The 12750-nt window shown below is 40.7% G+C and overlaps 1 long non-coding RNA gene across 1 annotated transcript; it reads left to right on the forward strand.

Annotated features, from left to right (window-relative positions):
* The first annotated feature begins 2477 nt into the window (after positions 1-2477).
* Positions 2478-3753, forward strand: LOC129350266 (uncharacterized). The gene is made up of 3 exons (XR_008603610.1): positions 2478-2801; positions 2878-2943; positions 3351-3753. It is a non-coding gene; the product is annotated as an uncharacterized LOC129350266 (long non-coding RNA).
* Positions 3754-12750: the final 8997 nt, after the last annotated feature.

Consider the following 12750-nt stretch of genomic DNA (forward strand, 5'->3'; position numbering starts at 1 on the left):
AAAAGTATAAAAAACCTGGATAATAAACCACAAAAATGCCAAAAATCAGAATATTAATGCACAAAAGTAATAAAAGCATTGATGTTAATGCACCAAACCATCAAAAATCCTGATACTAAATACACTGAAGTATCAAAAAACAAGATATTTAACCACACAAACCTGGACAATAGCAGATGAAACATGAACATTTACACACAAATTTGGTAAAAACTTAGGTACTATTGGACCAAAGTGTCAAAAACCTGGATTTTAATGCATCAAACCATCAAAAACCCTGATACTAACACACGGAACCAACAAAAACAGGATATTAATATGCACAAGTACCAAAAAACAGAATACTAATGCACAAAGGCATTAAAAACCTTGATAATTTTACATAAAAGCATCCAAAACCTGTATATTAGTGCACAAAAGTGTCAATTTACCGGATAGTAATATACCAAAGTGTCAAAAACCTGGATATTCACACACATGAATATCAAAAACCTGGTTATTAATGCAGAATAGTATTAAAAAACAAGATATAACCACGCTTAAGTCTCGAAAACCTGGATATTAGGAGACAAAAGTTCCAAAAACTGAGATATGAACCCACTAAGGATTCAAAAACCTGGACAATAATGTGTAGAAGTATCTAAAACCTGGAAATTACCATGTAAAACATCAAGAACATCGATAGTAATGCAAAAACAATCAAAACCCTGGAAATTATTGCATGAAAGTTGTATAAACCTGGATATTTACCCACAAAAGAGTCAACAACCTCTACATCAGGGGTCACCAACCTTTTTGAACCTGACAGCTACTTCAAGGGTACTGAGTCGTACGAAGGGCACCTTGTTTGATACAAACTTCCTCAATAGCAAACTTGCACCATCATCTTTAAACAATAATAATAATGATGATGATGAAAATAATATGTAAAAAGACTGTCTGATCACATTTATGTTAATTATTCCCTACAACAATTATTAACAATGACTTCCACAACAATGACGATAGGAAACACACACACACACACACACACACACACACACACACACACACACACACACACACACATATATATATGGAAATCTGTTCCAATATTTAAAAGTCAGAGGTATCCCATCTCTGAAACTTTGGTAAATATCTTTCTTGGCAGTTTTGTATGAATCAGCATATTTGCAGCATTTTGTTCAAAATCACACCAGTTACATTTCTGTGCAAATTATCACTTCTAACATTTTTAGGAAATCATTAACTGTCATCAAATCATGCTTCATTTGTGCAAACCACTACCTTTGTAACATTTTTGAACAATTCATGAACTCTGTCCCATGTTTGTACAAATTATCAGTTATGGAAGAAAAAAAAAATCAACTCTTTCACATTTTGAAATGAATCCTATCACATTAGTACTAATCACCAGCATTTTTCACCAGCATTGCAACATTTTTAACAGAACATAACAAATCATTACATGTTACATGTCAACAAATTATTTTTCCCATTTTTGTGTAATGGCACGGTGTTTTGAATGACAACATGTGTTACCTCTTTCTCTGTCTGTAAATGTGTGTTAGTGGGAAGCCTGGCATTGCAGAACTTATCATGTCTTACCTTTACCTTGCAGCTCACAGTTCAGATGGTTCAGTTTCCCAGTGATGTCCGTTAAAAATACAAGGGCAAGAATCCACTCAGTGTCCTCAAGCAGCAAGGTGTCCTCCCCTTTGGATTGCATGAACTCTTTGATTTCGGCCAACAGTGGCAAAAAACGCTGCAAAACTGTTCCCCTGCTGATCCATGGGGTTTCTGTGTGTAGTAACAGGTCACCATGTTCATCTGACAGCTCCTCCAGCAGCACCTTCAATCTCCTGGTTGTTTGGCTTTGGAGCCATTTATGATCTTCACCACACGAGTCATCACATGATCAGATCCGGCCACTTTTGTACATACATATGTCCTGCTGGTGAATGATGCAGTGGTAATGTAGGAATGTTGGGAAGTCTGGATCACCTCTGCATCGTACAACGAAGCCTGCATGGCGACCCGTCATGGAGGAGCCCCATCCGTCGTAACTAAAACAAGCTTTTCTAATGGTACATTTTTCTCCACGAAGAAACTTTTCACCGCGTAGTAGATGCCAAAGCTGCCTTTAAGTCCCGGGTTTTCCTGTCCGTAGTGCGCATCCAGTCTGTGCTAGCAGGTGGCTAGTTAGCATGGAAGCTTTGTAGCGGCTAAAGTAACCCTCTCTCCACATTGTGCCGCTTTGCCGACGCAATAGTCGCCCCGCAAATAGGACACATACCTTTATCTTTTACTGTCGTGAAAAAGAACTCTTCCTCCCAGTCATCGTGAAAATAGTGTTTTTTCTTTCACTTCTCTGTCATGTTTTGGGGGTAAAAACCATATCTAGCTTCCCAACGTGTCTGCGCCCGGATGCTGCAGCAGAGTGACGTGGTGGTTTGACATGCGCAGTGAACTTTGACTCGGACAAGGTCAAAGTTCATGTAACCCAGGTTTAAATTAGACTATATTAAAATAATAGAGGATCCATTTAAAATAAAATATACGATACGTCGTCCTAGTCATGTGACTTTTTACCTTTCACCTTTGCTCTCTATACGTCTCTCTCATCATGTGACTGTTAAACCTTTGCTCTCGCTCAGCTGTGGCCGACCAATCACATTGCTCGCTCAGCTGTAGCTGACCAATCACGTCGCTCGCTCGGCCTGTGCTGCTTGATACAAGCTACCCGGCGCTGGTTGCCCTTCAGTAGCGTGTTGGGGAAACACGCTGGATAGCTGCCACAGGTCAGTAGCGCTTGGTTCTATTAAAATAACCTTTCTAACATCAAAAATACTCATCCGATGGTTATGTTCTTTTTAGTCCTCGACTACCGCGGGAGTAGGAGCCGGTTGGCCGCGGTATATGTCGGGATTGTCAAGGGAATTGGTGAGTCTGTCTGTCTGAAATGTTTGTTTGTTGGTCGCGCTAGCTTAGCATTAGCATGTCGAACCGAGACAATTCTATAGACTGGCTACGTAGCACCTAGCCTTTGACATGCTAATACAGCGTTCACATTCATTCAAATATAATCGTTCTTTACGTTAAAGAGCATTCAAATGTTAATAGCATTTTGACAAAACATTGGTCAAATGATTTTGTGAACTTTTCTATTTGTTCTATTGTTGTAAATGGGATGAACTGACTTATGGAATGACTCATTAATGTTATATACTGTGTACACAAGAAAAGAATTAATTATTGGAAGTAACTGAACAATAATTGAGATTCTATGAAATGAACTAGCTAGTGTTGATGATTTCTGATGCATGGTCCTGTTTATATATATTATCTAGGCCAGGTCCCCTTGCATCCTGTTGGGATAATCCCCAGATGGGGAGCTAAGTTACCTGGAGTCCCAGAACCTCGGTCTACACCTTCTGCTGGTACTGGTAGGAGGCTGTGGCAGCCTTTATCCACCCCCCACGTTTACTCACACCCACTCACTCGCACACTCGAGGCCTGAGGCCTATGGCCTATGGCCCATGGGCATTGGATAACTTGTGGGTGGGACCTTCAAGGACTCTTTGAATTATACCCGGTCAGAATGAACTGAACAACCTGTCTGGACCGAACTGTGCAGTCCTAAATCCATCCGTGCGTGACTAGATCCCAAACTGGTTTCCCCATCGTGGGCTGAGCTGTTTTTTTGTTTTTGATTATTATTTTGTAAATACTCCACTCAAGTGCACTTAAACAATATCTCTGCCGATTGTAAATATTTGGGTTTTCTGTTTCTGGTTATAATTTATGGTTATATTATATTTTGTATGTCAAAATTCACTTTAATATATGGTACCAACACCAACTTTGAATTCCTGTCTTCTTGTGTTTTTTTATTGCACTGTCACCTCCGAGAGCCAAGCCAGATCTTTTGAACTAGCCTACCTTTAAATCCTAAAATATTGAAATAAATATTTGGGCCACATGTACATGTCACATTCATTTACACCGAAGACATTTTTGTTTTTTTTTTTTAAATTATAATAAATATTGTAATTTAAAATCTGCTTTAATGTAAGCATTTTTGATTTAAAAAGAACAGCAACTACAATTTTTTATAATGAATTTCATGGTGACTAGTGTTATTTTTAGAACAACTCACATGGTCCCTGCTGGCAACCAGGTGCCCGTAGGCACCGAGTCGGCTACCCCTGCTCTACATTAACACATCAAATGATCAGAAACCCGAAAGTGTGAAAAACCTTGATATTTACCCAAAGAAACCTAGACATTAATGCACAAAACTGCTAGAAACCCAGATATGAACCCAGTAAGGATTCAAAAACCTGGACAATACTGTGTTGAAGTATCTATACCTGAACAGTACCATGTAAAACATCGAGAACCCGGATAATAATGCACAAAATAATCAAAAACCTGGATATTGTTGCACAAAACTTCCAAAAACCCAGATATGAACCCACTAAGGAATCAAACACCTCGACAATAATGTGTAGAAGTATCTAAAAGCAGGACATTACCATGTAAAACATCAAGAACCTGGATATTAATGCACAAAAGTATAGAAAAATTGGATATGAATGCATAAAAATATCAAATCCTGGATATTTTCCCATTTAAAAACCTGGTTATGAATGCACAAAACTTCTAAAATCCCAGCTATGAATCCATAAAAGATTGAAAAACCTGGACAATAATGTGTAGAAGTATTGAAAACCTGGACATTACCACGTAAAACATCAAGAACCTGGATAAGAATGCACAAGACAATCAAACCCCTGGATATTAGAAGTTTTCATGTATGAATTGCACCTTCAGAGATCCAGATGTAATAATAATGGAGCCTACGAGGCCTGAATGTTGTGATGATGTATCTGCGTGTCTCGACAGCAGCCACCTGAGCCTGTTCTACTACTGAATGGTGAAGCTCCGAGAGGCTGAGGACGGTCTGGAGGAGGTGGAGGACACCTGATGACCAGCACTGCCCCCTGCTGGGCTGCACCTGTTCAATCTGCAGCTCTGAACTCTGATGGGGGTGAAGGAAAGGCTGAGCTGACCTGGTGTCGCCATCATTGTCTTTACGAGCCAGGTGTGGTTCACATAAAGCAGAGGCGTCTTACCTCAATAAAATATCAACTTCTCCAATGCTGCGCTCTGATTGGTGGTTTATAAAGACTGTCTGGTGAACCGGGTCACCTTAAGCGCTGATATTCGGTTATGTGGTGCAGAAAAGCTACATGTCTGGTTTCACAATGGAGTCTGACGTGAACCTCTGGCTCGGACAAAGGCTGGAAGATTGTGGAGCTGAGATAAGACGGACTGTGGTGCAACGAGAGGTGGTGAAATCAGCACGAGACCTGGCGACGTGGAACTGTCAACACTCTTTCTCCATGGAGATCGGTGGATAACACCAGTTTGTTTAGGCCCAAACAGTTTACTCAAAGGCAGCATGCGAGACATCTCACAAAGAAAAATGGTTTAGAAGACAAAGAAAACAACAATGTCAGGTTTAAACATCCAACTCTGCAGCTCTGAGTAGTTTTCCAGCATCTTTGAGCTCTTTGTTTGATTTATTATAAACTTATTATAATAACTTATTATAAACTTCGATATTAATGCGCAAAAATGTAAAAGGCAGAGATAACAATGCCCCAAACTGTCAAAAACCTGCATGTTAATGTACAAAACTGTCAATAGCCTGGATAATAACACACAAGAGTGTTGAAAACCATAAATGAATTCAGCAAATTCTCTAAAACCTGGATATTAAAGTATTAAACTATCAATAACCTGGATGTTAGTATACAAAAGTATGAGAAACCTGGATATTAATGTTCAGAAGTGTCAACAACCTGGATATTAACACACCAGATGATCAAAAACCTGGATAGTACCCAACAAAAGCGTCAATAACATTAATTTCAATGCACCAAATGATCAAAAACCTGAATATCAATGCACCCAAGTATCAATAACCTTAATTTTATGTCCAAACTTGTCAAAAGCCTGGATATTACCCTACAAAAGCATCAATAACACTAATATCAATGTAGCAAAGTATCAAAAACCTGGACAATAATGTGCAAAAGTGTCAAAAGCCTGGAAATTAACCCACAAAGTGTCCAAAACCTGGATGTTAAAATACTAAACTATCAATGACTGGGATGATAACGTACAAAAGTGTCAGCAACCTGGATATTAACACACCAAATGATCAAAAACCTGGATATTAACCTACAAAACTATAAATAGCTTTGATGCTAATCTACAAAAATATGAGAAACCTCGATATTTATGTGAAAAGGCATCAAAAACCTGGATATTATTCTACAAAGTGTCCAAAACCTGGTACTAAACTATCATTAACATGGATGTTAGCATACAAACACATGAGAAACCTGGATATTAACACAACAAATGATCAAAAACTCAGATATTACCCAACAGAACCATCAATAGCTTTGATGCAAAAGTACAAAAATATGAGAAACCTGGATATTAATGTGCAAAGATGCCAAAAGCCTGGGAATTAACCCACAAAAGTGTCCAAAACCTGGATGTTAAAGTACTAAACCATCATTAAACTGGATGTTAACATACAAACAGTTGAGAAACCTGGATATTAACACACCAAATGATTAAAAGCCTGAATATTAACAAACAAAATGATTAAAAACCTGAATATTTACACACCACTTGATCAAAAACCTGGATATTACCCTACAAAGCTATCAATAGCCTTGACGCTAACATAGAAGGCAGAAACTTGCTCCGACCCAGAGGGAGCAATCCACTGTTTTCCTGCAAAGAAACTCTAGAGGCCACACTGGCTTCAGAGACTGATGTTCTGTCCGAAGTAACAAATTATTTAATGCACACCTACGGCGAACAGATCAGAATGATGGTGAAATTCCTGCCCATGTAGCAGGACAGATTTCAAATGGGCTGAAAAGTTTGCAGCTCCAGCGAACCGAGGGGAAAAGTGGCAGCTCCTGTAATAGCGGCGGTCACCTCATAAGTCACATGACCACCTGCAGACAGGCTTTCAGCAGGAACAACTGCAGCTGACTGGAAACCATCTGGTCCATGTGAGCATGCCGCTGCAGGCGTCATGGCAACCTGCAGAAGGAGGAAGTCAAGAGCCGGGGCAGCCGTGGTGGGAAACTAATCTGGGCAGCGCTACACAAATCAGCCCAGCATGACGCGGTCCTGCAGCGCATTAAAACATCCGTCGGCGCTCGCATGAATCACCCGCTTACATTTTCTCTTCTTATTCCTACAGGTGTAACGTGATTCTTTCATTTAAAACAGATGCTAACAGGGATTCCAGTTCTGCTTGTTTTAATGCCGGGCACCGATCCCGATGGAAAACGAGTTAGCCGGCCTCTTCGTTCTCCTCATACCTCTGTTTTTTCTCCTTCTCTCTCTGCTTTAGCTGACTTCCTTTTCGCTAGCCACCGAGGCTAAAGGTCGCGCAAACATAACTCGCCCAGCGGAGGCCGGACCTCAGGAGGCGCAGCAGCAGATACAAACTAAAACTACATCCCAGCAGGGACAAGAATGCAAACGCAGAGAGCAAAAAAATGTTCTGAAGAGGATCGTTCAGGAGCCAAAGAGCTGCTAGAACACAGAAAAGCTGCACGAAAACACATCAGAATCAAAAACAGACAGTTTAGAAAGGCTAGACTGAAAATTCAGGCCTCAAAGTAGGAACTCAAAGCAACAAAAGTCAGCTGAACTGAGTCCAGCTGTGATTCCCAATCAGTCCAACAGCATGAACATGCAACATGACTCAAAACATGTCCAAAGTGACTTTAAATTGATCAAAAGTGACTCCAAACCTGTCCAACACCAGCTAAAAATACTGAGAATGACTCAAAATTGATCCCAACCAACTCAATATTCAAAAAGTTGGTCCAAAATTACTCAAAACTTGACCAAAATGACTTAGATTTGGTCACAAATTAGTTAAAGACTGTCCAGAATGTCAACATTAGTCCAAACAGATAAGAAACTTCTCTAAATAACATAAAGCCAATCCAAAACAATCCAAAGTTTGTCCAACATTACTAAAAATTTATCAAATGATGCAGTTATTGTCTCTTTGTGGTCGTTTTGTGTCTCTTTGTGGTCTTTTTGTGTCTTTGTGGTCGTTTTGTGTCTCTTTGTGGTCGTTTTGTGTGTCTTTGTGGTCGTTTTGTGTCTCTTTGCAGTCTTTTTGTGTCTTTGTGGTTGTTTTGTGTCTCTTTGTGGTCGTTTTGTGTGTCTTTGTGGTCGTTTTGTGACTTTATGTCTCTTTGTGGTCATTTTGTGTCTCTTTGTAGTAGTTTTGTGTCTCTTTGTGGTCATTTTGTGTCTCTTTGTGGTTGTTTTGTGCCTTTTTGTGTTGATTTTGTGTCTCTTTGTGGTTGTTTTGTGTCTCTTTGTGGTCGTTTAGTGTCTCTTTGTGGTTGTTTTGTGTCTTTCTGTGTCGATTTTGTGTCTCTTTATGGTTGTTTTGTGTCTTTTTGTTTGTTTAGTGACAGATGCGGTTCTAAACAATGCTGCGTCTCGCTACGTGTTGTGTCGCTACGTGTCGCTGCATGTTACGTGTTGCTGCATGTCGCTGTGTGTCGCTACATGTTGCTGCATGTTACGTGTTGCTGCATGTCGCTGTGTGTCGCTACGTGTTGCTGCATGTTACGTGTCGCTGCATGTCGCTGCGTGTCGCTACGTGTCGCTGCATGTTACGTGTCGCTGCATGTCGCTGCGTGTCGCTGCATGTTACGTGTCGCTGCGTGTCGCTGCGTGTCGCTACGTATCGCTGCATGTTACGTGTCGCTGCGTGTCGCTGCGTGTCGCTGCGTGTCGCTGCGTGTCGCTGCGTGTCGCTGCGTGTCGCTGCGTGTCGCTGCGTGTCGCTGCGTGTCGCTGCGTGTCGCTGCGTGTCGCTGCGTGTTACGTGTCGCTGCGTGTCGCTACGTGTTGGACCGTGCATGAGAAGCAGCTGAAGTGCAGCTTGTGACGGGTTTGTGTTGAAGTGTTTGTGTGCAGCTGAGGGGGGAGAAGCTGGAACTCTGGGAGAAGAAAGCCTTTTGAGAGAGCAGTGAATCTGCAGGAGAAGCCAGTGCTGTTCAGCACGTAGGCCCAGTGAACCAGGACCAGATCCAGGTCCCCCCCCAGCAAGCCTGGGGAGGGCCAGGACCAGATCCAGGTCCCCCCCCAGCAAGCCTGGGGAGGGCCAGGACCACATCCCAGTCCTGACACCCTCGCTCTTTGTTTTACGCCACACAGACTCATTTCCTCGGAGCGGGCCGATTGTGTCCGGACGACTTCCTCGGATGCAGCGGGCCTGATGGGTTACTCAGCCAGGAAAGCCTCTTACTGACAGCTATGCCTTAATTGCATACCATCAGTTTGGATGCAGCTAAATCCACAGATTCCACAGATCAGCAGGAACCAGGTCCTGATTCTGGTTCTCACAGGACTCAGAGGGAAAGTTACACCATGACAGTCTGGAGGAGGAAACGCATCAGAGTGGATGAATTACACGTATTTATAACCTGGTCATGAGGACTTTAGTCCAGATATCAGAGCAGACTGGAACTAAAGTTAGAGACATTTATAATGTGAGTGTTTATTCCAGATATCTGGCTGAGGTTACATTTACTAGAACTCTGACTAACTTTATGTTCTGATGAGGAAATAAAACAGCTGCAACATGTGGAATTCTGTAGCTGTTTTGTATCTCCTGCAGATTTAGCTTCTCATTGTGGGTGTTTTGTGTCTTTTACAGTAATTTTGTGCAGTTGTTTTATCTTTCTTTATGGAAATTTTGTGTCTCTGTGATCATTTTGTGTCTGTGTTCGTTTTCTACCTCTTTAGTCTGTGGTTGTTTTGTGTCTCTTTGTGGTTGTTTTGTGTCTATTTATAATGATTTTGTGTCTCTTTATAGGGGTTTTGTGTCTCGGTGGTTGTTTTGTGTCTCTTTGTGGTTGTTTTGTGTCTATTTGTGGTTATTTTGTGTCTCTTTATAGTGGTTTTGTGTCTCTTTATAGGGGTTTTGTGTCTCTTGGTGGTTGTTTTGTGTCTCTTTGTGGTGGTTTTGTGTCTGTTTGTGGTTGTTTTGGGTCTTTTTGTGGTCATTTTGTGTCTATTTCCAGTTATATCATGTTTCTTTGTAGTTCTTTTGTGTCTCTGTGGTCTTTGTGTGTCTCTTTCTGGTACTTTTGTGTCTTTTTAAAATTATTTTGTGTCTTTTTGTGGTCATTTTGTGTCTCTATGGTTAATTTGTGTCTCTTTATAGTAGTTTTTTGTCTCTTTATGGAAAGTTTGTGTCTCCTCACAGTCATTTTGTGTGTCTTTATGGTAGTTCTGTGTCTTTGTGGACATTTTGTAGGTATTTACAGGTATTTTGTGTCTCTTTATGGTCATTTTGTTTCTTTGTGGTTAATTTGTGTCTCTTTACAGTGATTTTGTGTCTCTTTGTGGTCCTTTTCTGTCTCTTTATGGGTATTTATTCGCACAGTAATGTCCAGAAAGTGTTTGTAGTTGAGAATGTTGCTGTAACTTATAAATTCAGTGATTGTGATGAATCTTTGCTGTCTCTCTGACCCTCCTGTGGTCTCTTTAGTTGATCAGCAGCGATCGCCTGCAGCTTCACCAAAACACCAGAAACCAAACGGAGCTGAGTGGAGGGGAAAAAGGGGAATGGTTGTTTTCCGTGAACGCTCGTCTTCGCTGCTCCCTGCTGAGCTCCAGCAGATTGTCGGGGAGATTCGGGGTGAAGATGGCGACCTTTTCCAACAGCAGTAACTTCCCACCGTGACACGGAACCAGCAGAGCTCTGGTCTCCCCCAGCGCTGCTGTGAACATGTCAGATGAACTCTTTTCATGTCCGGGGAAACCCTATCTGCTCCCTCCTCCTCGGCCTGTCGGTCCAGAGCCGTGTTTCATTTGAATATCAAAGCTGGCCAGACGCTTCAAGTGACATTTCTGGGGTTTCTCTCGAGGAATGCGGCGGCTGAAGTGTCGTCGATGGAGGAGACAAAGACGCCTCTGTGATCTGCTTGGTCTGCTGCAGCTTCTTCAGGAGTCCTCCACATTCTTCTGTCTGAAACCAGGAAACTGACGGTGGACGAGAATCTGACGTCGTCCACAGCTGAGGGACACATAGACGGCCGTTTGCTGTCTCTTTATGGTTGTTTTTTGTGTACGTTTTGCATATCTTTGCAGTTGTTTTGTGTTTATTTACAGTCGTTTTGTGTTTCTTTGTTGTCATAGTGTGTTTGGGGTTAATTTATGTCTTGTTATTGCAGTTTGTGTCTCTTTGTAGTCGGTCTGTGTCTCTATGTAATCATTTTGTGTCTTTTTGTGGTCATTTTGTGTGTCTTTATGGTCATTTTGTGTCTTGCTGTGTTCAGTTTGTGTGTCTTTTCGATTATTTTGCAACTCTTTTTGTCTCTATTTATGGTTATTTTCTGTGTTTTTGTGTACATTTTGTGTGTCTTCTTCAGTCATTTTGTATCTGTGTAGTCATTTTGTGTCTCTTTGTGGTAGTTTTCTGTCTCTGTGGTCATTTTCTATCTTTATATTTACAGTTGTGTCATGTTTCTTTGTATTCCTTTTGCGTCTCTGCTGTCATTTTGAGTGTCTTTGTGATGTTTTTGTTTGTCTGTGGCAAATTTGTGTCTCATTGTAGTAGTTTTGTGTCTCCTTGGTGGAATTTTATGTCTTTTATGTACATTTCATGTGTCTTTGCAGCCATTTTGCTTCTCTGTGGTTAATTTGTGTCTCTTTATGACAATTTTTTGGCTCTTTATGAACAGTTTGTGTCTCCTTACCATGATTTTGTTTCTTCTAACAGTTGCATGTGTCTATGTGGTCATTTTGTGCCTCTTTGTGGTCATTTTGTGTCTCTTTACAGTTATTTCCTCTCTATTTACAGTTGTATCATATTTCTATGTCTTCCTTTTGCATCTCTGCAGTCATTCTGTGTCTCTTTTTGGTCCATTAATGTCTCTTACAGTCATTTTGAGTCTCTTTCTAGACTTTTTATGATTTTTTAAATATCTCTTTACTGAGAGTTTTGAGTGTCTTTATGATCTTTCTGGTCATTTTGTGTATTTTTGTGCACTTTTTATGTCTACAAACAGTCATCTTGTGTCTCTTGACAGTCATTTTCTGTGTCTTTGTAGTCATTTTGTGTCTCTGGGGTTAATTTGTGTTTCGTTATGGTCCTCTGAGATCTTTTTATGTCTATTTACAGTGATTTTATGTTTTTTTGTGTACATTTTGTGTGTCTTTACAGTCGTGCTGTTTGTAACATATTTTGTGTTTCTTTGTAGTAATTTTGTGTCTATTTACAATTCTATCATGTTTCTATGTGGTAAGTGTGTTTCTTTTGCAGTCATTTTGTGTCTCTTTATGGTAGTTTTATGTCTGTGGTTATTTTGTGCCTTTGCAGCCATTTTGAGTGTCTTTGTGATCTTTTTGTGTCTTTTTGCTGACATTTTGTGTCCCTTTTTGGTTGTTTTGTGGTTTTTGTGTCGCTTTCTGGTCAGTTTGTGTCTCTTTGTCTTCGTTTTACATCCCTCTGTGATCTTTTTGTGTTCTTTAGGCCTCACAGTTCAGTTGCCGTGTGAAAAGTTGTTAACATTTCTGTGTTTGAATCCCAGCAGCCGTGATGTTGGGGAACACACAGGTTGGTCTGTGGAATATCTGCCATTAAAGCCTCCCTGCAGAGTTTTCATT

Source organism: Amphiprion ocellaris, chromosome 12 (genome assembly GCF_022539595.1).
Source record: "Amphiprion ocellaris isolate individual 3 ecotype Okinawa chromosome 12, ASM2253959v1, whole genome shotgun sequence".
In the NCBI taxonomy this organism is placed as follows: domain Eukaryota; kingdom Metazoa; phylum Chordata; class Actinopteri; family Pomacentridae; genus Amphiprion; species Amphiprion ocellaris.